Source organism: Motacilla alba, chromosome 11 (genome assembly GCF_015832195.1).
Source record: "Motacilla alba alba isolate MOTALB_02 chromosome 11, Motacilla_alba_V1.0_pri, whole genome shotgun sequence".
Lineage (NCBI taxonomy): Eukaryota > Metazoa > Chordata > Aves > Passeriformes > Motacillidae > Motacilla > Motacilla alba.
In genome coordinates, this window is record NC_052026.1 from 13,519,136 (window position 1) to 13,544,804 (window position 25,669).

Below are 25,669 nucleotides of genomic sequence, written 5' to 3' on the forward strand. Positions count from 1 at the left end.
ACCATTTGCCTCACTGGTGGTGCCACAGCACCCCCTCATCCCCTCGGCTCTTCAAGAGCATCCAACCCTAATCACTCCCAACATCTCACCCTTTGCCAGAACAGTGCAGCTGGGCTGGTGTTTCACAAAGAGAAATGAACAGTGGGAACGCAGGGTCAACAGAAGTTTCCCCAGTATGAAGACAGCAGCAAGACCAGTCTGGCTACTGAGGGAATGCAGTGACAAGAGATTAATAACTCCAGCTAGACATAAAACAAAATGAATGTTCAATGGAAATTGATTCCTTCATGTAAAGAAACCTTAACTGCAGGCTAGTCTGGAGCTGTTATTTTACTCTCAATAAATCTGAGCATGACCAGGAAACAAATTGTTCCTGGAGCAGTTACTGGTTTTTTGAAAGGCAGAGAAAATGTGGCAGCAGAGTGATGGTATAGAAGAAAGTTGCTCTGGAAAACTGTTAAGAACTGATGTGTAACCAGCTTAGTGGTTTATGTTGGAGACAGCAATGGATGAAAGCTTGGAGAAGCTCTGGGTAGGTGCAGAATTTGTGGCTCTGGGAACACCCAGTGTTCCCAGTGGTCCCATTTCAGCTCACCCAGTAGTAGCTCTTGCAGCTGACAGCCCTGGCAACAGCCCTAAACCAAGCAGGTGGGTACAGATGGGAAGAGGCAGAGCACAATGACACCATGCAGACTGACATTGCCCACTCTCTTGTGTAGCCAGCTTGTAGCTGCACAGAGCACAGGACATGCTGGACTAGGGTCTGCCTCCCTGCAGTGTCTCTGTGGATGTAGATGGCTGGTTGGGATACATTTAACCCCTCCAAAATCTATCCTAAACACCTAAAGTAGGATTAACCTACTCTTTCTACCAAAAAATTTAGGTGTTGGGAGAACTGTGGACCCTCTTTGTCACAGAAAAGAACAGGCACCTCGAGAAGACAATTCTCATCCCAATAACTCTCCAGCACAAAGCACTTGGCTCCACTTTCTCCCGGTTATAAGAATGTGTCTGATTTCAGACACAGGTGGTAGGATCAGTGAAGCCCCTCCTTTGAGCTCACCTCAGTTAACAGTCTCAGTGCATCCTGCCCAGCCTCAGAGAGCTTTTCCTCTCCCTTTTGGAGCTGGTCCTGCAGCCATCCTGGCTTGTCTTTGCTTTGGGCTTCTGCTGTGGAAGCAACAGTGAGGCAGCAGGCAGAAGCAAAGAGGAAAGAGACACTAGGTCTGATCTGATAGAGCCCAGCCTGGCTGGGCAGCTGGGGACAAACACACCGAGGAGGATACAGGGCAAAGACAAATTCTGCTGCTCCTCCCAGACTCCCAGGCAGAGGGGAAATAAAACAGCACCATTCATTTAGTGGAGGAGCTGCCAAGAAGCTACTGCTACTGTTGTGAGATGATGTTCCATGGGGAACAGAAAAGCAAGCAATGTTATTGCAAAGAGAAATTATGGTTATACTGGTAATGTAACATTTTCCAGCCAGACACTGCTGGGACATGCTGTTTTTCTCCAATTGTTACTTGATAAAGTGAGGAAATAAATGTATTAGAACTAAAGACAATTCAGTAACAATTGAGCAACTGGTTTCCATTTCAGTGACTTTTGGGGGTATCTAACAACTTTCAAATGGCCACCATGTGTTTCTGAGGGAATCTCTGGCTTCAGCCAAACAGAGTCAGGACCTTGTGCACTGAAGAAGATCTAGTCTGAAGGACTAAAGCTGCTCTTTGCTGAGCCCACAGGAGAAGCGGGAGCTGAGATATCTCCTGTCTGAAGCAGGGTCCCAACTTGAGCTCTGGAGTAAACAGTTTGTCAGTGGCAATTGTGGTGCCAGTGCCCGCAGCCCAGATGGGTACAAAGTTCATATGGCTGTTCTCAATGAACAGTTTCACCTTGTCCTGGAATTTCTTTGTGTCATACACATTTGCTGTGACAGTCACAGACACCCCAGACTTAGGGGGGACCACTCCTTTACTGGGTTCAATCCTCCAGTGTGAGAATTTTGCAGCCTGTAAGACAAGCCAAACATGAACTTAGGATGGAAACCATGGACTTTGTTCTTTGAGAAGTGCAAGGGGACAGGAGGACTAAAGAAAGGATAAAAATCATAAAGCTTTTGTTACTCTAAATCTACTCTAAATCTACAGCCTGGCAACAGCAGCTGTCTAAGAGCTTATACAACCTGTATTTTACCCTCCTTTAACAGATTCACGTCATTAGCCCAGTTTTCCTCAACCCAAGGGATGCTCCTCCTCAGGAGAAGGTTATTCCCCCTCCAGTCTCTCTCTGGAGTGCTTGCCAAGGGAAGCTATTTACTCTCTCCTGGCTTCCCGACAGCGGAGCTGGGTCTGCACAAAGGCACAAGGCTAGAGGAAGCCAGGACTGCTCAAATCCCAGCCCAGCAGGCACAGAGCTGGAGGACACTGCTGAGAGCCTGAAGAATAACTCTGCAAAGCCAGCTGAGCAAAACCTCAACACCAAAGTTTCCTTCCCCAAGGGGCCATCAGTGCTTCTCAACAGCCTCTGAAGGACTGCTTACATTTCCCCCAAACAGCTGGAAAAGCAGCAAGAGGAAAATGCACCTTGCTCCTCCTCTGCCCACGAGGCTGAGCCTGGACTCTCACACAACACTCAATGCTTTATCCACAAACACAAACAAGTCCACAGTGTCAGGGCTAGCTTTAACCAGTGCCAGAAGTTCAACCCACCCAACATGGAGAAGAAAAAACTCTTCCCAAGCCTATTTGCAAGCCTCTCACAGACCCTCCCCCCTCCAGTACTATTAGACTAATGCTCTACTCACTACTGTATTCATATTAAGGGACCAGTTTTTCATCTGTGTACAATGATATAAATGCAGAGGAAATCTGTTGTCTTGAACAGAATGAGTTCAGCTTTACAGCAGGAAGCTGAGGACAAAGTGCAGCCCAGCAGATGCTGGGCATTTTGTGGCTGCAGAGTATTTTCTGTCCCCACTGAAGATCCCTGCAGTGAATACAACTCATCTGTTCCCCAGGACAGGAGAAATGAGACCAGGAAGGGGAAAACAAACAAACAAACTGCTCTATACAGTGATATCTTTCCCTTTAAGAGCCACCTTCTGTTTTCATCCTGCCTCTGCCCACTTTCAATCAAAGAAATCACTCTCAAAAACACAAGAATGGCTTCTGCATTTGACCATCTGGTACATGATTTCACCTTGAGATTTTGGAAACAAAACAGTGCTCCTTCAGGAATATCCCAAGTAACCCAACAGAGGCCTCACACCAGTGCAGATCTCTCACTCACACGATGCTCAAAGCTGGCAGAGCCAAAGCTCTCCCACATACCAGTGAAGCTTCAGCCCCACCAGCTGCACTCTTCCCATACCGCAACATCCTGGGATCCCAGGGACCAAATAGTCCCTCTGCAGGGACTTATTTTAAATTCCCTTAGCTTCAAAAAACCTCAAGCTCCCTTCCTCCAGGATGGATCAGCAATTAGGAACTACCTCACACAGCACATGGGGACACCACACCCACACTGCTCACTGGCTGTGATTGCTGCCTGCAAAGGCTCACACCAGTTCAGCTCCGAGACTTGGGCCTCCATGATGGAAAGCCAGGGATACAGCAACACCTCAGGGGGATGTCCTGCAGAGCCAGGACACCAGCCCACAGCCTGCTCTGCAGGAGATACATGGCTTGGTGATCTCCCTGTCACAGTTTTGGAGACAGGCACACAACCAAACACACCGAGCTCCTGCGACAACAGCCAACGTTCATTGACAGACACCCCCTTTTACAGGGGGTTCCAAATTCCCCTGCTTGAACACCTGCTTGGTCGAGGTGTTTACACCGCCCATCTCACTGGCCAATTAGAGTCTGCATTCAGGATTGAATGGGATCGGCTGGGATCCCCTGCTTGGGTTCACATCCAACCTATCACTGTCCTGCCCGAGGACTTGTTCACTTCTGTTGTCTAAGGGGACTGGGCTGGGAGCTGGGCTCTGTTACGGCCAGTTTTACCTGTGCAGCTACAGACAGGTCACAACAGCCTGCTTACCAAGAGTCATTTGAACACGGGGACAGAGGAAAAAAACAGCTGCAGGCACAGCCCAGAGCTTCTCCATGCCTATAAACAGTGACTGCTGCCAGCTCCAGCAGTGACTTCAAGGGAGAGGCAGGAGGGGCACAAAAAGGACAGAGACAGATTTCACAATCCCAAATGCCACAGAGGTCATCAGATGCAGACAACAGTCAGCAGCACAGTTAAAAGAAATAAAGATACAAGAGGCCTTCGGAATGAAATCAGATTAAGCAGGATGAATCTTCTAATACAGAACCATATTCCTGCCTGGTGCTTTTCTTATTACTTCACTTATTCAAAAGGAAACAAGAAGCGGCTCAGCAGAGATGCAGGGAAGGGAGGAAGCAGCTCAGGAAAGGTAATGAGTTTTCTTAAAAAGTCCATGAACAGCATGAAAACACAGAGGCATCCTGGGTGTAGAATGATAATGGCCCTTCAATCAATCCACAATTGATTTCACATTTTAACTGTAGATCATCTCAGTAAAATGCCTTTTGTGAGCCTGAGATGGAGAACTGGAATCTGCATTTCAAAGGCAACGCTCTGGGTGCTCAGCCAATCTGGGCTTTTAGTGGGGAAGGAGCTGGGCTGATGTAGGAGACACAGGCGTGCCTGGAGCAGACCTACTGCTAGGGCATCTGACCTGGTCAGCGATGAGGTGCCCTCACAGCACTGATTAACATCCCACACTAAATGTCAGTGGGTAAATGATGCCCTTGTCTTGCAACAGGAACACATGCCCTGAGTAGCTATAGACTGGTAATGGTTTAAGCTCCCTTCTTCTGAAGTCCCATCCCATGGGCCCTCCTTGGACAAGGACTTTCACAGGAAGGATCAGAGAAGACTATGAAGGACACCAGAAAATACCAAGTTTAATTCTTTTGGTCCTATTTGATCTCCTGATGGCAAAATGCTGCCTGAGGCACCAGCAGCCCTGGAGTTAACACCCTGAAGAGGCTGTTGTGGAGGAACACAAGTGACGGATGCTCTTATGTTCAAGTGCTCCATTTCAGCTCTCACACTCTGGTGCGAGCCCAGGGCACACTCACCAAAGGAGACGTCACCAAAGTGGGGGGGTGGGCACATCAAAATGGAGATTCAGTCCCATGACACAGCCCCTGCCAGGACAAAGGCAGGGAGGCAGTGGCTTTGTTAAAGGGAATTGCAAAGGATTTGGGTGGTGTTAGGGCTGGGGTGGCTAAAAGCTGCTGTCAGAGCCACCCTGGGTTTCAAATCAACACAGCGCCTGTGCTCAGCACAGCACCCATCTGGACAAGAAGCAGCCAAAGCAAAGTGGTCAGCAGCTGATGTGGCTTAGGGCACCACGGCAGGCAGGACATGCCCCCGAGTTGCTGCTGGTCCACTGAAGGATCCTAAACACACACCCAGAGATGCCTGTGTGCCTCAGCTTCCCCATCTGTAATGTGGTAGACACAGAGGTGTCCCTACAAAAGTGGACTCACTGTAACCAGCCTTCCCAGCCACAGATTCCCTGCTTTGATATTTCTCATCTGGAACTGGTATTTCCATGGAGGATCTTTCCCAGGAGATCTTGACATACACTGGCAGGTTTTTGAGACAAGAATCCATGAGAGCCTCAACCATCCACTGCAATAACAGTTCTACTCAGAGGACAGATGAAAGCACCAGCTTGTCACCAGTGAACCCATCAGCTGTCACAGCCAAGAGCAATGACTTAACCAATTGTGGGTGTCCTTAATCCAACACACCACCTCACATTCAGCAGATGGGCTCCAAACTGCAAAAGTCACCAACATCCACTGAAATCAGCACTTGAAGCTGCACAAGACTCACAGATTTACTTCATGGCTGATGCCAATCAATGCCCACTCTGACCCTCAGTTAAAAATCAGGGATCACAGTGAACTGTACTTTCTGTTTTATTCACCAGACTGCCACTAGCTCTGCTCTACACAACTCGACAAGCAAAACCTGCCCTTGCTCAAGGAGAAAGCTGCTTATGCAATAATATCCCGTGACCAATTTGGGGGAGGGACAAAGGAGAATAAATTATTTGATTGTGAAATGTTCCCTTTTCATTAAAAAAAAAAAAAAAGAAAAAAAGGCAGCACTTTTCTGCAAACAAAAAGTCAGCATAATTGTTTCTTTACTGAGGTCAGACCTACTCACCATTCTTCTCTTGCAAAGTAATAACCTTCTTGTTATTTTTTGTCCATTTCCCTTATCCTGTTGGTAAAATTGACTGCAGAGTCCTTTCATTTCTTTACTGCCTTGATCTAGTGCCTCCCAAAAGCAGCACCCCAGACACAGCCAGCTCCAAAGCTCCAGAGCATCCAGCAGCAGCTTTCCTGCCTACCCCATGTTAACCCACCAGGCCATGGCTCAGATGTGCTGGGACAAGCTCTCACTTGAGGATCCTTAGCTGAGGTTTACTTGCAGTCTAGCTGCTTAGCACAGCACTAAAAGTATCATTTACTCATTCACCTTTTCTCATGTAATGAAAATAATAAATTGATAGAGAGAAACAACAAGGTATCAGCATCAAAAATGCATAGAGAGCACAATCTTTTGGTAAGAAAACGACTCAGTGTGTCCTTCCCTGCTACAAACAAGCTTTTGAAAGTGTCTGGCATGATGTAGTGCTTCATTTTCTACCTCCTTTGGTTGCTCTCTCTTTTTTTTTTTTTTCCCAGACTTGACACCATTGGATGGACACAAATAGGTAGAAAATTGCTTTCCTTCCATTCCAGAAATGCTTTGTAAGTTCTAGAGCCAGAGATACGCCACAGCTGAAGCGTGAGGGACTGGTCAGCAAGGGAAAACACTGCCAAGCACTTTGACCAGTGTTGAACCAGGAGGGTGGGTGGCTTTCCTCTGACTCCCAGGAATAGGCAGAAGGGACTTCACTGAACACTGTTTGCAATGGACTTGAACTTAAATGCAGCCAGTTTGCTCCAGCTGCTTTTGGACAGCCTGAGCACAAAGGTGATTTGTGTCTGGGACTGGAACAAATGCCTCTGAACATGCAGCTTTTTGACCTAGTGAGTATTGCTTTCATGTGCCAAGGGGTCTTGCAGGAAGCCTCCCAGCTGATCTCCAAGAGAGGCTGTTAAAAAGTAGGGATTGGGGTTTCATGAACAGACACACCTTTCTGACCCCATCAAAAAGATCCAGATTCCAAGAAACCCCCCAAATTTGACTAGTATCACAACTGTACAAGTTGCCAGGAATTCCACAGGTCCACCAGGATCCACCTCAACCCTGCTGCTCACCTCATATCTGTGGGCTGCTCTGACAAAAACCTCCCCAGTGTTGAGTTCCTCACAGCTGGAGTGGAGCCAAGGCCTGATACCTTCCCTTATGAGGAGCAGGGACAGCCTGGTCTCATAGCCTGGGAAGAGATTCCTATTTGAGTATGGTAATTCCTTCTGCTATCCTGCATTTTCCAGGCTGCCTTAATGCTAGTCCCTGGCTCTGAGCTGCCTGGGACCAGCTGCTGATGTTCCAGGAGAAGATACAGACCAATCTCTTCCCTCAGGAGAAATGCTTTGGATCTGCCTTCCGATTTCTAACCCAGCTCTTGGGCCGGGTTCCGATTTGGCCACACATTTTTACTCTGAAAAAGCGATGCTGAGTTTAAAATTATCTTTGATTTCCTTCCCATGCACTTAGAGGAGCTTTGAAATCCATTCAGCGAAGGCACAAAGCTCACAAAGAGCTTGGCATTGCTGCCTGGCTTGCAAGTAAATCAGGGTGTAGGTGACACAACAGCACAGGACTTTGTTGCCAAAGTGCTCAGCTTCTCTGCTTTTCAGCATCTTGTTGACAGAATCTCCTCATGCTTTGTGACTGGCTTTGAACACAGTTCCTGCCTGACCACATCAATAAACAGAGATCCACAGTTTCAGGTGATGCAGGACATCACAATGTAAGAGAGTAATCACCATTTGGGATTTTTGAGCAATTAAGAGAGTGAGTTTTGATCTTCAGTATTTGCTATGAGGAAATGTCCAACCACTTCTTCACTGCTGGCTTTGCCAGTTGTCCAGAACTGATCAGCTCTGTTAATCACCTGATCCAGAATTATGTGCCAAATAATTTATGGAGGCATCTTCAGTACAAGTGGAGACCAGCAAAGCCTCTTTCCAGTGGGACAGGAGATCCAGCTGTACAATTCACTGCACTGGGAAAAAGCTTTCAGATATCTGCAGCATGGGGCACACAATATCTACAAATCCTCATTGCAAGGGATTTGGGACTAGCAGAGAAATGCCTGAGGAAGGCAGTCACTTTTCTTGAAGGGATTAAGAAACAAAAGTAAACAACTTGCCAGTTAAAGATGGCTGTTTTCTTAAATTATTTTTGCACCCAGGGACCAAGACTCGGGGACAATTCCCACTCTGACAATCTACTGGATCAGCTCTGATCTGTAAGGAAATGCATCATTTAAATGACTCCTTGATATCCTCTTCCGAGGAGCCAATGGAAGAGTTAAGCTCTCCCAATGGCCTTTCAGGGTCATTCAGGAACAGGCTCCTTTTTCTCAACACACATCACTTGCTCTAGTTCCTCTAAGTCCCAGACCAGCTCAAGGCTTGCATGCAAGTAGTTTTCCTCTTTCTCAGTCATGAAAAAGCTGTCCTGGCACAACCCCAGGAGACTCTTGTAGCAAAGTGCTGGACAACCCTATCACCAGAGCCAAGAGAACAGCCCTGAAAAAGGAATCCTTTGGGAACAACTTTTTAAACCCATCCTTTCCTCGGCTCCCACTATTGCAGCTGGTGGGCAGCAAGACAGTTTGTTAGCACAGGCTCTGAGTAATTACTGTAGATGGCATTTGTTGAGTAAACCCTGCACAATTACTGTGTAAATATGAAGCTGTTTCATGACATTTGTATCCATCATTCGGAGCAGGAAGGCAAGAACAAAACATCTGGGCTAGGGATTGCAGCACCCTCCAGAACAGGAGCCCAGCTGCTGGAGGACGTTGGGCCTTACGCCTCTTCCTCTTAGATGGGCAAACGCAGAATATTTGCTGAATGGAAACCTGGCAGCCATCTCCCACTCTTGAAAAACACCTAAGCAGCACCATGCAGAGACAGAGAGGAAGGACAAAGCAACCTGAACCACGCCATGTACTCTGAGAATTCCCTGCCCTGTGCCAGCACAGCAAAGCCACCACCTCTGAGGTGAGGTCACTCAGGTGGGGCAATGACAGCTGCTCCCAGGAAGGACTTGACAGCACTTATAGAAGACAGGACAAGCATAAACCTTGTCAGCAGACTGCCTGGACTCTGTTTTCCTAGGAGGGTGTTCATCTTGCTGAGCACAGCAAGGCCCATACACCACCCAGAGGAACCATGGACTGAGAGCTGCAAGGTGACAATTTCCACGCAGGGAGAGAAGCAGGTGCTGGCCAGGGATGGTCCTTCTGCAGCCACCCTGGGCTCAGCAGGGCTCAGCCACCTCTGGTCTGGCTGCATCTGGGCAGTGGGAGGGAATCCAGGGTCAGGGAGTGCATTTCTAACTTGGCTCCTACTGCCTAATGATGAATCCATGTGAAAAGGACCCTGCTGGGGGTCTGTTGTCTGGAGGGTTTTAGTACTCATTCACCAAAGCTGTTCTGCTCTGTAGCTCTTTGGCCCTTGAGGAAATGCTGGCAAAGCTATGGCATGAAAGCTTATCCCTGCATTGCTTGGACTGTTGTGGGATCAGTGATCCAGAGCCAGGCATCTCCAGCTTGTACGGGAGATCCCCTGGAAGCTGCAGGGACAGCACTGCCCCACCACAGATCCTTCCCAGCAATTAAACAGGAGCCCAGTGATCTGGGAGAATGTTTGCACCTCGCCTTCACTGGGGTGAGAGAGGCAGGGGAAGGAGCTGTGTCTTGATTATAGACCTGGCTTCTTGGGCCCTAAAGAAGACACTGATTTCAGCTGAAATATGTGGCCTGATCTCTCCCTCCTAAAGCAGGAGACAGCAAAACATTTATCTTCAAACATCACATTTCTTGTTTTCAACCACAGCCTGTAAGCCTTTATTTAGAACATCAATGGCAAACCAGGAATGAGCAACACTTATCAACAACATCGATAATAGAGCTTGGAAGCAGCTGCAAAAAATCTCTCAAAGTCCCTTACCTTTACTGGTGGTAGTAGATTTAAACCGAGGGTTTAAATCTGGGCCAAGCTACCAGTGTGTCTGTGACTGTCTGCTGCTTCCTCAGGGTCTTCTCTCTGCTTCTCTCCCAAAGTGTCCTGGCACTGATGCTCAGTCCTAAGGAGCCTTGTCATGCTTGGAGGATCTCACTAAAGGATCTCACTTATTGCAACTGGTTTTAAAAAAATGCATGACTTACATTTCCTCAAACTCCAGCATTACAACTGTTTCTTAATGCACTTGTTGACATAAACACATGAACCTCTGGTAACTATAATAACGCTCAAAAAGGAGTGGAAAATGTACCTTACAGAAGGAGACGAACAGTTATTTTTTCTATCAACAAAGGGAAGCTTTGATTCTGCTTGCTGCTGGGTATCCTCACTACTCTGTCCAAAAGTCTTGAACTGACTAGAGCCTCCAGCTCTCCTGAAGCATAAATTTTAAATAACTATAATATTGCCCATTGACTTGGCACTTAGAGCTCAAAGGACAGGCCCTCGAGGAATTGAAGAGCTGTGACATGGTAAGTCACTGGGGTGCAGCTGCAAGCAGTTCTGTAATGCATAGACTGCTTAAAGTTAACAGAAGAAAGGGAAGGACAGAGAAAAAACCCAACACTGTTTCAAACACCCACAAACAAGAAGGAAAGCAAAGTCTGAAAGAATTAATTCACTTGGATTTTACTCAAAACCTAGAGGAAACACATTTGCTAGATCAGATATTTCTACCCAGCAAGCAACTGGATGAAGATGAAGCCTTACTTTCCAACAACACACGTGCTTAAGGAACATCAGCTGGCTACTCAGCATGTGAGACATCAGACCCCTCAGGTGCCACTGGGATGCTGCATGGACTCACCAGCATCCAGAGAGTAATCTTGGATTGACAGGAATAAAAAGCATCTGGGTTGCTCTGAACAACATCAGCTCTGCTACAACACCTGGAGCTTGGCTAAGACAAGCACTGAGAAGAAACACTTGGATGATCATTTCCCTGGCTTGGCTAATTAGAGTCTAATAACTCACCAGTGCTCATCACCCAGCTGCTCACTGTGTGTTTAACAGCCTGAATTCAGTGCTTTCACCCTGGGCAGAGCCTCCCTGGTGAGGGGGATGCACTAGGCAGCTGTTTGCCTTTGCTTCAAGCTGAACAGCTGGAGGTGAATGCACACCTCAGCTCCACAGTGTTCTGCACATCTCTTAAAGGCACTGCCTGGGCTGAGCTGCCCAGTGGCACCATCCTGCAGCTGCTGTGGCCTCTGCCCAGAGAGCTGCAGCCAGCCCTCGGTTGATTCCTGCATGATGCCTTACCAAGGCCTGCCAGCACCATCACCTACACAAACAGCCCCTGCTGATATGCTGGGGAAGGCCATGAATGAAATGTCAAGAGCAGTGATGATGTTCGAGGTTGTCATCTTCCAGAGGGGTGCAAAGCAGGGGAGGAGAGCACATCGCAAGCCTTAAAACAAAAACACACGGCTGCAGTAAAAGGGAGGGGAGTTCAGCAACAAGTGGGAAAGAAATAACCCCAAATTTCAGAAATGCCACACAGATCACTTCTAGGAAAAGCCTCCATTTGCTCTGTGGAAACTCACATGCCAGACAGCAAACTGGGGAGAAGGTATTTGAATAAGACATGACAGGAGCAGTGATGCTGAGGGTGCAAACGGATGCCAGGATTTGACTGTGATCCTGCCATCAAGACTTATGAGGGCTGTGCACCAAAAGATGACCAGGGGCAGGCACCTTAAAGTTTGTGCTGGCTGTCAGATAGTGTCCACCATAAACTGAGCATCCAGTTTTCTGGCACTGTGTTATTTCTTGCAAGAGTTGGGGATCTTGGTGTAAAATAAGATTTTGCTTTTTCAGATTTTACACCATGTCATCCTTTAGCTGCTCTGAAGCCAAGTTCAAACAAACAAGAAGGAAGTCTCAAGAGCCAAATCACACTGGGAAACTCAGAAAGCATCCCTCCTTCCACCAAGGCCAGAAAACAAACTTCTTGGAGCCTAACACAGCACTATCAGTCCTTCAAGTCAACCACCTCACAAAGTGCTGTTTGGCTGTTCCTCCTGCTGGATTGCAAGCTGATGGTACTCACTGGTCTGTTTTATGTGCTGCCATCAGATCTATTGGCCCTGTGGGCAGTTCAATTGCCTGGGGCAGTTTGGTTATTACTCAGAGGCTGACAGAGGCGATACATCTCCTGTTAATGGAAGCAAGTGTAATACAATTCATAAGCAAAAATGAAGCTAAGCAGGAGAGGAAGAAAATTAAAAAGAACCGTTGGCCTGATGAATATGCATCTGCTAACAACAGTGCTCTGTTCTAGCTGAGTGAGTTTAGCTGACTTTGGGATTTGCCAAATGCCAAGGCCAGCACATCTGTGACAGAAATATAACTGACACGGGGATCTTACCCCACTGCTTTGGAGCACAGGAACAGCACTATATCACAGAGGCAAGGAAACAGACAGACCTGACTGGGCAGGGGACCTGGGAAGGGAGTGCAGGGCCAGAAGGCAGGGACAAGAGTGGGAGATGATGATAACCAGGCCGTGCTTGATGCTTGTGGCAGCTCTGTCTTGCTGTGAGTTGTGTCCACATCATCTTTCCTACTCTGGTTACTGTCTACCGAGCTGGGGGTGAACAGGGCTAGGATAGCAAACTTACATGCTCCCCTACTAAGCCCTGGTAGCCAGACAGATTGACTGAATGCCTGAGCCCTTGAAGTGACTTGCAGCAATTGTTCCAACTGCAGCAGTGGATACTGGAGCCCTGCACTCATATCCTTGCTCCCAAGAAAACCAGTTAAAAATGCAAGACTCTTGACCTCCTGAGATCAAATCACCATTCTGCAGGATTCAGTGTATTTGGACAGAAACCTTCAGCAATGCATCACAGAGAGCTTCCCTGTCCTATCAGGGAAACTGAAAGCCAAGGTGTTTGACTCCAAGGTTGGAGGGTGAGAAGAAATCATCAGTTACACATAGTCTACTATTCTGTACTATTCAACCAAAGTCTTTGAAGACATAACATATTCTGGAAAACTTTTGCCATTTCTCCTTTCATTACTGCAGTATGTCAGACTATAAAGTTAGAAAAGGTTAGATATTTCTCCAGTGAAATTAAAATAGGCCATTTGAGAGGTTCCTCACATGCCTGCGTCTCCACAGGAGAAAAAGAACTACTAGTCCAAAGGATACCCCTCATTACCCACCCTTACAGACTACAGCTACACATGTATGATCATCGAGACACCTGAGCAGCCAGCGCTCTGCCTGGGCTGACCTGTGCTCTATAGGATGGCCATTGAGCCAGAGCACAGAAAACTACTGTGGATGCTAACCAGGACAGAAGTAAAGCTATGTAGAGCTGTGAACATGGCAGTGCAGCACTTCTGGCGCCATGTCAGCCTCTGCCAGGCTGCCACAAGCAGGTGGCTTGAAATACAGATGGTGGATCCATCATGAGACAGTACAAACCTCCAGCTGTTGTCCCCTGGCTTTGCTACAGCATCCAGCGACACAATGCAGGAGGGGTGAGCACACAGTGACTCTCAGCTACAGAAGTGAACTCTGTGCAACCAGAAATATATGTGGATCCTGTTTCCCCTCATTCAGCCCCTAGATGATGAGAATCTGCTGCATCTCCACCAGCCCAGATGAGAAAAAGCTGATCTTGAAAAGCTGGATACCAACAATGTTTGGCCAAATTGCTGTCTCAGTTTGGCAGAGGGGGAAAGCCATTCACAGAAAGGAAATCACTGCTTGGAGCAGACAGAGAAACAAGACAGAGCTGGTAACAGAAGCACTGAAATGGCACCCAAAGAGCAGCCTGTTAGTTCAGGGCACTGGGGAGAAAGGCAGTGACAAAGCTAACATCTGCCTCTTTCCATAAATAACTGAACCCACCACAAGCTGTGGGATGGACCAGAGCTCCCACTGGACACGGTGTCTTCTGCCAAACATTGAAGTGCTCAGCAGTAACCTCTCCTTTGGATGGGGACCAGATTTGCAGGAACAAACAATGCTGTTACCTCCTGAACCAACCTCAGGTCCATAACCCAGCCACGTTGAAGACCACCTCCACCAGCTCAGAGTTAACACATGACACTGGAAAGTCATGACCAGGCAATGACAGGAGAGTGATGACTCGTCAAGGTCAGGGCAATGGTAACAAATCCTTGTCCTCCCTTTCCTCTGGTTTCTATTTCCAAGGAGTCAGCTCCCATGTGTCTGCAGTGTGATTTACAGCTAAGCTGTGGTGGGGAGTGTGCTGCAAAAACCAAGGTCTTTCTCCTTTGGTAGCCACCTGGGCTTCTTGCACAGCTGCTTCTGCTGACCCATCATGTGTATTTGCAAAAATAAAACACAATTTGAGATGCACTTGGCAAGTCAGAGTTGCATAACAGTTTGTTTCCCACAGGCTTGGACGGATGCTCAAAATGTTCATGGTCACGTGGTGATTCCAAAAATCCCTGCCTCCTCTTTTTTGTTAGCATTTTCGTCACTGACTTAACACTATACAGGCTACAGTGACCTGCTGCAGCTTCTAGAGGCAGCAACACCTGAAAATACTGGCAGCTAGTGGCCCACACAGCAAAGCTTCTGCACAAAACCTGCAAAGTCATCCTGCCCAGAAGGCCTTTCCAAAACTACTGTCCTTCCACCAGCTTCCTAATTTCTGGAAGCAATTATTTCCTCTAGCTATTTGTCAAAAGACTTTGATTTTCTACAGGGTACTCACAGATATCATGGCTGATGGGTGGGAGGAAGAGAGCAGCCACTGCTGGCCAGAAGTTCAGAGACAGAAAGGTCCCAGCTTTGGGGGCCTCTCCAGCAGCTGCACTGGCAGTGCAAGGGAAGTGGCTGTCCAAGGTAAAAGTTCCAAAACCATCACCACAGAGAAGATTGTTGGCAGTGGAATTTTAGATTCTGTGTTGAATAAAAGAAAAGACTATCATTTGAGATAAAAACACCCGTATGCTAGAGCAGGGGAGAGACAGACAGGACCAAACCTCCAAATGTGAAACCAACTGTTCCACAAATAATGGCATTAAAGGCAATCAAAAGAGTGATAATGCTGGACAAAACAGAAGGTAGTAGCCCACTTGTATTCAGTCCTGGAGCAAACCATATAACATTAAAACAGCCACTTAGGAAAGGTTTTCACTCAAGATTTGGGGCCAGGCCATGATTTATATCTGTCCAACATTAGATGGAGTACAAGGACTCTACTGTGGGTAGCCAGACTTCTAGAGTTCACCTTAGTGCACTTCAGGAGCACAGGGAAGGTTAAGCTAGTTGTGGAGACACGGCCCTACTCTAGAGAAAAGCAGGAGCCTGGGAAATTCTACAAAATCAGCTCAGCACACCACAGGATGCTCCTAATGCTCAGCTCATCAGCTCCCACTTTCTGCAATATTCCTAGTGCTCTGACACAAGCTTTTGGTCACATTGTACTGCTGTCAGCTGCAGTGGTGTGAAACTTGCATTGTTCTGACACTGGTGGCTCTTAGCCTTAGATGGGCTATAGGAGTAACCAAAAAGAGAATATGATCCCTGTGAGAAACGACCCTCACATTTAAAAATTTCAAAGGCTTATTAAACCTTCACAAAATACAACAAAAGACTGAATAAGGAAAAATAACAGCACTGGGAGCTTTGTGACCGGCAGCCCGGTGCTTGCTCACCAAATGGCTGCTCCGCCTTTTCTACCCTGGGGTTGCATCAGCCAACCCTGGCCCCTCCCAAAGTCTGCCAGTCAACTCTTCTTTGCTGCTCCTTGGTGGAAACTGCTTTCTTGTAACTTGATTGGAGGTCAGGGGTTGTCATGCTGCACCTCCTAGTAACAAGCTTTCCCTCTTACAGCCCTCTGTCCACATGCCCTCCACAACTAAAGCCTTCCTGTGGCAACAGCAGGGCAGAAGGGGACGATGGGGAGAACAGAGAATGTCTAAACAAACCACAATAACATAACTATACATCAATAAAACTTCTCTTAACACACACACGATAGTCATCCCGTAAGAGATGATTATTGCAAGAGCCAATCATCACATGACTTATCTATAAACACCTTCTTTTTCCTTGGGAAAAAGGATTGATAACTTTTTCAAAAGAAAGCGGAGGTTGTGCATATTTTAGGCTCACTCAAAAAGGGATTTTGCACTGCGCAGACAGTAGGCAGTCTTCATCTCACCCCATGCAAATACTCAGCATTTGGGCTCTGGTTGATGGAAGGACATGGGGGTTTGCTTGTATAAACAGAAAAGCAAAATATTTTCTGTACCTGTGTGCAATAGGAAAGTCCGTTTAAACTTGCCAGCCTTGTTGAAGCTCACAAATGACACTGGAGAGGAGACTCAGACATGGTTCAGTCCAGGTTACAGGAAGGGATTGGCATGGCCATGATTAACCTTAGGAAGAATTTGGCCTCATTTCCACAGAAAACCAGTAGATGCTTCAGGTCAGTATGTGAACAGACAGTGCTCCAGCACCCTCTGTTAGTCCCTAAACACCATGCGTAAGATGTGTCCTGACCTGCAATAACTGATCCCTCTAGACACTGCAAGGACACACACGGAATGCCCTCGATGTTGAGCCCTTGCAGCAGAGCTCAGCTTTGGCAGGCTCCCATCCCTGCCAGGAGCCCACAGGGCAGAAATGCTTTCTGCAGCCAGCTCTCTGGCCTCACCAGAATCCCAATGACTTCCCTCTTGGCACACAAAGCCAGCTGAGGCAGGGATCTGTCAAGCAACCTCATGCAGGGATGAGGAGGAAGAGAAGGAAGGGAAGCAGGAAGGGAGGTTCTCAGCCATCATTTACCTTTTGCTCAAGGCAGAAAATGTCATCACAGAACAGCATGGGGTCTCCTTGAACCTTTGCCCTCTCACTGGTTGCAGGTGAGAAGGGCAAGAGTGTTCTCAGCAAGTGGTGTCCACTTTGCACTCCTTCAGAAAATCAGACAACTTATCCTTTTCCTGCTGACACAGCCTGGGATACTGCCTGCAGCCACAGAAGAGACAAACCCAGCTCATTATTTGATAAGCCACATATCTGCAGAGAAAAGTGGAAGTGCAGGACCAGCAAAGCACTTGTGGAAGAGCAGCAGCAGCTCCTCAGCAAGGGGCTGACCCCACACCACAGAGTCCCAAATGGATCAGAGGATCACTTGTTCACTGGCACAGCAGGTAGTTCTGCTCCACACTTAGCTCAGGAGAGGTTTCGAAAAGCCAGCAGCCCTCAAGAGAACCTCCTGGCTCAAAGCCTCTGCCCCAGCTGAGGGAGAATCCACCAGCCACCTCAGCCAGCTTTTCCTGGCACTGAGCTGCTCATGGGAGGTAGATAAAGATCTAAGGAGCACCCACTGCTGGACTTGCCTGGGAAGGCAAGAAGAAGCTGAGTTTCAGCTGCAGGTTACCAGCATCACTTTTTGTTCCTTCCTTTTTTCACCTGCAGGGATAAGCAAACTCCATCTGCCTTGCTCCCTGCATTGACTTCCACCAGCTCTCCCTTGCTTGGTAGCTGCAGCAGAAACCACTTGACACAGATCACAAAGATCACAACCAAGACAAGAGAAGGAAGCATTGCTACAGAGCAGTTGCTTCTGAGCTGGCAGGTCACTGTCCCCCCTTCATGGTCCAGTCCCCTGGCCAAGAAGAACCAGCAGGTGACAACTGGGAGGCCAAGTGAAAGTGCCATATGGAGTGAATCGAGGGAGCGCAGTATAAGCAGGACAGTGATCATCACCCAGCCCAATTCAAATACAATTAGAGAAGAAATACAGTCATGGACATTACCAGCTGCACACAGACAGAGCCTCAGGCTAACGCTGTCACCAGCACCAAAAATACTCGCTGTGGTTGCTCCCTGCGGAGCGCGATCCGAAACGTCTCTCCGTGGCTGACCTACAGTGCTGGGCACGGGGAGGGCTGCCACCGCTGGGATAAGTGACCTTTGACTCAACCTCCATCAACAGACAATAATTCCACCATGATGTCCCAGAAAGTCCTGCAGGAGGGAGACAGAACAAACTCCTGGGTAGACCTTCTCATGATCCAGGGATTTTTGGGTCCCCTCCCAGTGCAAGGTCCTGCACTGCCTCCTCTCATGAAAGTCCTCTCTGCTCTGAGATCTCTGACAGCAGGACAGTGGCCTTGGAGCTATGGCCATCCCTAAGACTGTAAGTAAGGAAGAACATCCTGTCAAAGTCTAGGACACAAACTGTCATGAAAGCAGATTTAAGTGGGGAAAAAAAATCTGGTCAAACTTAGCAGTGGGGAAACCTGGTTGTTTCTGAAGTGAAGGAGGATCACTCAGAGTCCAGGCAGAGACAGGCAGGTGGGAAAAAATGGGAAAAGAATAGTCCAGGCAAGTATCGAGAGAAGGTTGTGAGATTTTCTTTTAACACAGTGAGCTTACATGGAAGTCAGACACTGTGTAATTAAATAGAGAACAGTGGAAAACTAGATTTGGCCTGCAAGGCATTTCTGACCTAATTACGTTGAACTTTATTTGCTCAGAAGCCCTTAAAAAGTGCTGCAGTTTGAGGCAGTTTCCTGATCAGCTCTGGGTTCAGACTAACTCCTATGAACCCACATCCACCCAAGTCTGAAAAGTCACACAAGGACTCCCGAATCACCCAAGCTTTTCAGTGTCATTTCCAATCCATCCCCCTGGTCTGTGTGTGTTTCTCTACTGCCTGAAATGGGAACTTCAAAGCTTTCCCAAACACACCCTTTGAAGGAACAGCCCCATCTCTCACCACCATGAAGACCCATGGTGCCCAAGCACTTCCAAGCCCAGTGTGGCCCTTCCTTCCCTGCAGAATCCTCCACCTCCAAACCCTCCCCAGCCTCTAAGGAAGGATAGAAATTCCTCATTGTGCTGAAAACCAGGAGAGTGCAGGGTAATGCAGCATCCTACAGCAGGATGGCCTCAGCTGTCTGGGCCAGCAAAGGCCCCTGCCCTGCACAGCACTGGAATGGAGCCTGACATCTTGTTAAAGCTGGAGTGGAGGGAACTGCAGTGAGCATCAGAACAGCTGACCCATCTGCACTGAGTTAAGTCCTACTGCTCAGTGCAGTCCCAGGTAAGGAGTGTTGACATTCTCCTCAGTCTCATGGACCCTCTGTAGCCCAGAGATCTCTGGACCTCAGTGGTTTGCGGCTCCCACAAACAAGAATTTGCTCTCTGAGGAAATCCAGTTGTTGCAATCAACTCTTCTTCCCCAAAACATCATCCTCAGCTGGAGTACAGGTGAAACTGGAATAGGGAGTGCACAGGTCCATTACCCTGAAGCCCAGGTTCACATACCCTGATATCTGGGATTGTTGAACCTAACCCATTTAAAAGCACTGATATTCCCTGAAGGCATATGTTAATTTTACCCTTGGGCAGGGTATCTCACTGAAATGCATCTTTCAAACTCACCTCAGTTTCAGTTGATCCTCTTCAGTACCAAAAGCCTTCCACTGGCAGCAGGATGTGACATAACTTGGGTTACAGATGACCAGAAGAAAAGTGTCACAACTTTTAGCTGATTGAGCAGTTTCATGGATCAGTACATTTATCACATCCCTACAGCTGTGTGAGGATGTCCCAGATACCACTTTAAGCACTAATTCTGGCTATGTTTGTAGAGATTTGTCCCCAAGGTGACAGTATTTACACTGAGATTTTTCAGATGTGCTCAGGTGGCCCACTCAGATGCCAGGGAATTCTGCATCAAAGTCATTCAGGTGACTCTGAGAAGTCACAGCTTGCCTGGGGTCTCCTGCAGGCCTTCCTTTCTCTCCTGGTCCCTCGTTGCTGACAAGGAAGGATGCCTGGGCAGGAAAAGGGGACCCAGAAGAAAAAGTGAAGTGACAGTCCATGGCAGGAAGGAACACTGCCAAGGAAGCATGACTCTACAACATTCAAGATGACAAACCACTACAAAATGAACACCATGAAAACTATCATCATCTCCCTGTCTAAACCCATGGCCACATCAGTCTTGAAATACATTGTATTGTTTTGATCTCTGAAGCATTTAAAATTAAATAAAGAAGAGCAGAAAGAAAGTTTAAAAGTACAGAGCAGCTTCAATATGAAGACTGAATGGGATTTCTTAACCTAGAAATTGAAGAGAAGATAGAGGAGGTTTGCAAAAGTATGAATGGCTTAAGATTTGGGAATAAGGAAAAATTTGTCATGATTTGTCATCAAACAGGAGCCCAAGGGCCTGAAAATGTTATCAGTCAGAAATGACAAAAAAGTAGTAGCACTCTTCCAGGCAATATCCTATCCTTTCGAATACACTGCAGGGGGAGGCCATAGAGGCTCACAGAGAGCAACTGGACTGATGCTTGGAAGATAAAACCATCAGAAGCTATTAAACAAAGATGAGAATAAAGCCTTCAGCCCAGGAAAACGCCAACTCCAGAGCCAGGAGGGAGGAAGCAGATGCTCTGCCTGTCTCTGCACGCTTTGCTGAACATCCCCGACTGCTGCACTCCCGGAGAGGAGCCGGGGCCGCAGCCACCCCAACACTCCTGGCTGCCAGCACCAAGGGCTCTGGTGGAGGCTGGAGGCTTTGCCAGAGCACCTTGTAGCACACAGGGAGGTAGCTGGCACATGCTGCATCTCTACCCCCACAAATGGCTGGGTCCAGGAGAGCAGGCACAGGTGCCAGGGAGTCAGGAGGATGCTGCAGATCTTTCTGCCAGGCAGAGGAACTGACACAGAGAGTGGAGCTGTTGGGGTTGGCTAAGGGCAGCTGCAGACTTCATGTCTTGGGTGCCAAATTAAATGTGACATTTCATTTAAGACTCTTGGTAGTTTAATACATATGTTTAAAAAATAAATCTCTGTACAGCAATTCAGCACGAGGCATTTCACTTGACAGGGTAATGTCCACGGTGTGCAGCTTGGGATGCTCTGCTGCCATGAAAGCACATTTACTGAATCTAGATGGATCTGCCCTATCATTATTTACACAGCACAATCTTATTACATGCTGTCAGTTCTTTCATCCTTACATCCTTTGGATACATTTCCTGCAGATGGCAGGACACAGCTCTTTCTACTACCTGGGCAAAGCAATGCCTGGACTTGAAATTCAAAGCCAGACTCTTTTATACAACAGTAGAGAAGATTTTTTGGGTTGTGCAGTCCTGAACAAGGCTCTGACACAGCAGAAACACCATTGTATTTTATCCTATCATCCAGCTTCATGACTATGGACACAGGTAACTTAGCACATTGTGATGACTTTTCACTGCCTGGAAGTGAAGAAATTGAGCCCTGGGTCATCCTCTGTGGGGCCTGTAAAAAGACTGAGGGGGAATTTACAGAAAAGCTAAAACATCTCTCTGAATGATCAGCCTGGTGCAGAAGGGAATACTGTTCAGAGCAGCACAAATTGTTCTTAAATAGAAAGACAAATTTCGTTTAGCCTGAAAGTGTATCTCAGTGATTGGATGAGCAAACCCTTGAACAAGATTTCAAAATAAATTTCAGGGTTTATGAAGAACATTTTGCTAGGATTCAACAGCTGGTACTTTCCTTCATCAGCTACTGCTCTAACTATTTGAAAGCTGGTAGCCAGATTGATTAGACAGAATGGAAATAAAACAGCCCTTGCTGCGTTTCATCTTCTGAGATGATTCTTCCTCTATCCCTGTCACTCCCTCTTTGCTGAATTTGGATTTTAAATCTTTTTTAGGAGTGCATGACAGTCAAATTTGGAATATTTGGCTATTACAGAAAGCAAGTTCAGTTTTATTTGCCCAGCTTTTTAGAAGACCGAGCCTTGCTCTCAGCTCTTCTATGAGCACAGCTGAGTCATTCTCTGGTTACAGTAAACCTCAGAGCATCCTCATCATCAGCATTGCTGATGTTAAAGATCAGAAGCTCCCAACACGGCCCAGCCAAGCACCTGCTGAACCCAGGCAGCACATTCCAAGGAGGGTCTTTAGCCAAAGGCATTGTGAGGAACCCCATGAAAACTGATGGGGATGAAGTGGGAGCTGGAAAGCCATGACCAGCCAGCAATGGGTACAGGACTGGTTGTGGCTCTTCAGACAGATCTCTGGCATGATAAAAGTCACCTCATTTTCAATCAGGCTCCTCACTGTGCAGCCAGGTACTCCCCATTATCTCCTCTGCACTGTGCTAAGGAAGATCTCTGTGTGTTGCTGGATAAAAGACTCCAGCACAGGAATATCTGGGAGCCAGCACAGGAGCTTTGTTCTGCCTGGCATGAAGGAGCCTTCCAGAATATACTGGAAAGGACACCAGAACCGTGGGATGATGAAAGGCAGCGCTGCTGCATGGCCAGGGGTCCACGGGCCATTTTTAATCTTTATTGCTGCTACAGTAATGATACACTTGGGGTACCTGCCTGGCTGAAACATTGCTTTTGGCCCATGGGGAAAACACTGCCAGACCATTAGAATGAAAGCAAAGACAGACTCAATATACCACTTAATAAATCAATCACCCTTCAAGCTGCTCTACTTCTTCTCCGCAGATGCTGATTGATCCACAAGGAGAGGAATCTAATGAATGGGCAGTTCTGCCCAGAAACACATCCTGAGATAACGACACTTCAGAACATATTCGTGATCTCCTGGGATGATGGAGTAGGCAAGCTGTGGTCAAGGATGACCTGCAAAGAGATGGAAACCATATTCTTCCAGAAATCCTTCATGTGCTAAAAACGGGCTGTTTGGGCTCACAGGAAATCTGGTTTTGTGCATACATGGAGATGAACAAAACAGCCCAAAGGAGAGTTTTAACTTCCAATAACCCTCTTAGTACACAACTCCCAGTCTGTGCTCCTGCAGTCAACTCTGCAGGTTGCTTGAGCAGGGATTTTGTCACAAGGAGTGTTACGTAGTTGTGGAGCTATAAAGCTGTGCAAAAAAACCTCGAGCAAATGAAGCACAAACTTTATTCCTCTTCATGTACCCTCAGAATGACAGACTATCTGTCTTGAGACACAGGGTCCTGGTGAGAGGGCAAAGGCCCTACTCTGTTTGCAAGCACCAGAATAACCTTATCTAAAACAGTATAAAAATCATTACTACAAGCAGCTCTAGACAAGGAGAGCAAAGGCAGGAAGCAGTTGTTACCTATTAGCTGTTTTGACAGAAATGAGCGCTTTGGAGACCAATTAGGCTCACCCATCAAGCTAATTAATTGGAACTATAAAAGCCTATAACCAATCAGCTGGATAAAGCATTAGGTACCAATCCTGCATCTGTGGCAGCGCTGCAACTATTAAGACACAAAATCAACATATAACTGCACAAACTGCTATTTACACCTTTATTTGCCTACAATAACTGACTCCCTCAACTCACTTTGAAGCAGACATACAAGGACATAAAAGTTCAACAGGAAACAGCCGTGCTGCTGGGAATTCTCTCAAGTGAAGAAAAAGCAGAAGGAGCAACAGCCACCTGTGACTGGCAGAAAGAAAAATCCCTCTGCAAAGTTTTGAAATTCTTGATAGTCCAAGGCAAAGCTTGGTCTTGTAATAACTGCAGCATCAATCTGGCTTACACATTAAAGTAACACAAGAAACAAGATCTTTTAAAACTGACAGGATACAGTAAATTCCTTCCAGCTGCCAGCACTAAACACAAATGGAAAAGACTACATCAGTTGGTGCACCACAGTGAAGCTCTGGAGTCAAAAAGAGACTGCTCCTTGGGAAGCAGAAGATTTCCCCAACTCTGAGCACTTAGAAGAAGCTCCTCCCAATCTGTCTGGATGAATGGAGAGTTGCATGAAGATGGACAACACCAAGCCATGGCCAACGGCAGCTCAGGGTCTGCTGCCACGAATTTAGCTCAGTAGTAATTTAGTGCTGCTCACAGCAGCATCAGGGCCCCCTCAAACACTACACAAGGCTGATTTCCACCCAAAAAGGGTTTTGTTATTCCCACCCTGGTGTTCTGCACAACACAAGGGTGACTCAGATAAATACCTAAAGTGGTAGTGAGTTGCTCAGGCAAGTATTGAACATCCTCTTTTCTGGCTGAAGTCAATATAAATGGAAAGCACTCAGGAACTTGTTTGAGTGATCTCAGGAATATAAAATGCAAGGCGACAAGAGTTAAACCTCAGCTAAACCCTGCTGCCTATCCACATCCACCGGGGGATTTACAAAGAAAAAAAAGAAAGAAAGGAAAAGGCTTGATCTAGAGACTAAATCAATAGGATTTTCATTTCATTTCTCAAACAAGTTCCTGGAAGCCACTGATTGAACATCAGCCTTGCCAGACAGATGACAACCCTTGGTAGGAAGGGGGTTCTTAAGGAGAAAGAGCAGAGCTATGGAAAGCTGTCTGTTCTCTGCAACATCTACACAAAAGCACAGATGAGACCAGAGCAAGACCATAATTTTGTAAGATGCTTTGCCCTCGTGGGTAGCTGAGATGTTTACAGGTGCTGGCACACCCATACTACAGTTCCTTGTTTAGCCTCAAACAGCAATAATCAGCCAGGGCTGGGAGTTCCCTGCATTGTACACTGACCACTAACACACCACCAAGCCCTTGCTCAGATGGCCTCACATACCTAAGGACGCTAATTCAGCCAAACCCGGCATCAGTTCTAACTGCAGAAAGGGATTCAGCATCACAACACACTTATATTCAGCAGGCAACCCCATGCTGCTCTGCACAGCAGCTGAGCACTCACTAACAAGCTGACAATTCCCCTTGGTCCATTTGCAATGCTGTGTAGCCTCTACTACAGCTTCCCCTGCTGCCAGTTAAGCACACCCAGGCCTGTAGTTACTCATCATCTTCCCCAGGCCCCAGTGACTCTAATACATCCCAGAGAACTCCCTGCCATTCCACAGGTGACTGAAGAGCTCCACATCAGCTCCCTAATTAGCCATTTTAAAATATGCCTTAATTTTCCCTGTGATCTCATGCCTTATTTTCAATCAGAGATGATGTCAGATTTTTTTTCCCCTCAGTGTTTTTCCCCAGTTCTCTGCAATGAGGCTCAAGGGTCCAACTGCCAGCAATCCCATCTGAGGATGGTTTGTGAGGAGCACAGAGAGGGTTAAGAGCTATTTGCACGCACAACTTGTCACTGACTGCCTCAGGAATCTCTCTTTTCCTGCCACATATAAACATCACCTTAAGGGATGCAAATGTCAGGGCACTACCTGTCCTGTGAGACTGCAGCCTAGAAATCAGACAGGGAGAATAAAAGTTTTGAAGACCAAAGAATAATTATTGTTTAATTTGCAGTGTGGTTGTTTGGGTCTTTTTACTTTGAATTCCATTTTAGCCTGAGAAAGGGCATATTTTATCAGCATTTTGATGAAAGCTGCTCCAAGAGGATCCACAATTAAAACTCTGAATGAGTGCAAATGCAGATTATAACAATACAGTGGCATGGAAACAAGACCCAAAAGGAGGATCCCATTTACAGCCTGAAGAAT

At 47.0% G+C, this 25,669-nt stretch overlaps 1 long non-coding RNA gene across 1 annotated transcript in view; it reads right to left on the reverse strand.

The window, feature by feature from the left end:
• LOC119705554 overlaps positions 1-25,669 on the reverse strand; it is a 47,604-nt gene that overhangs the window by 8,238 nt on the left and 13,697 nt on the right. The gene's annotated exons all lie outside the window — the stretch shown is intronic.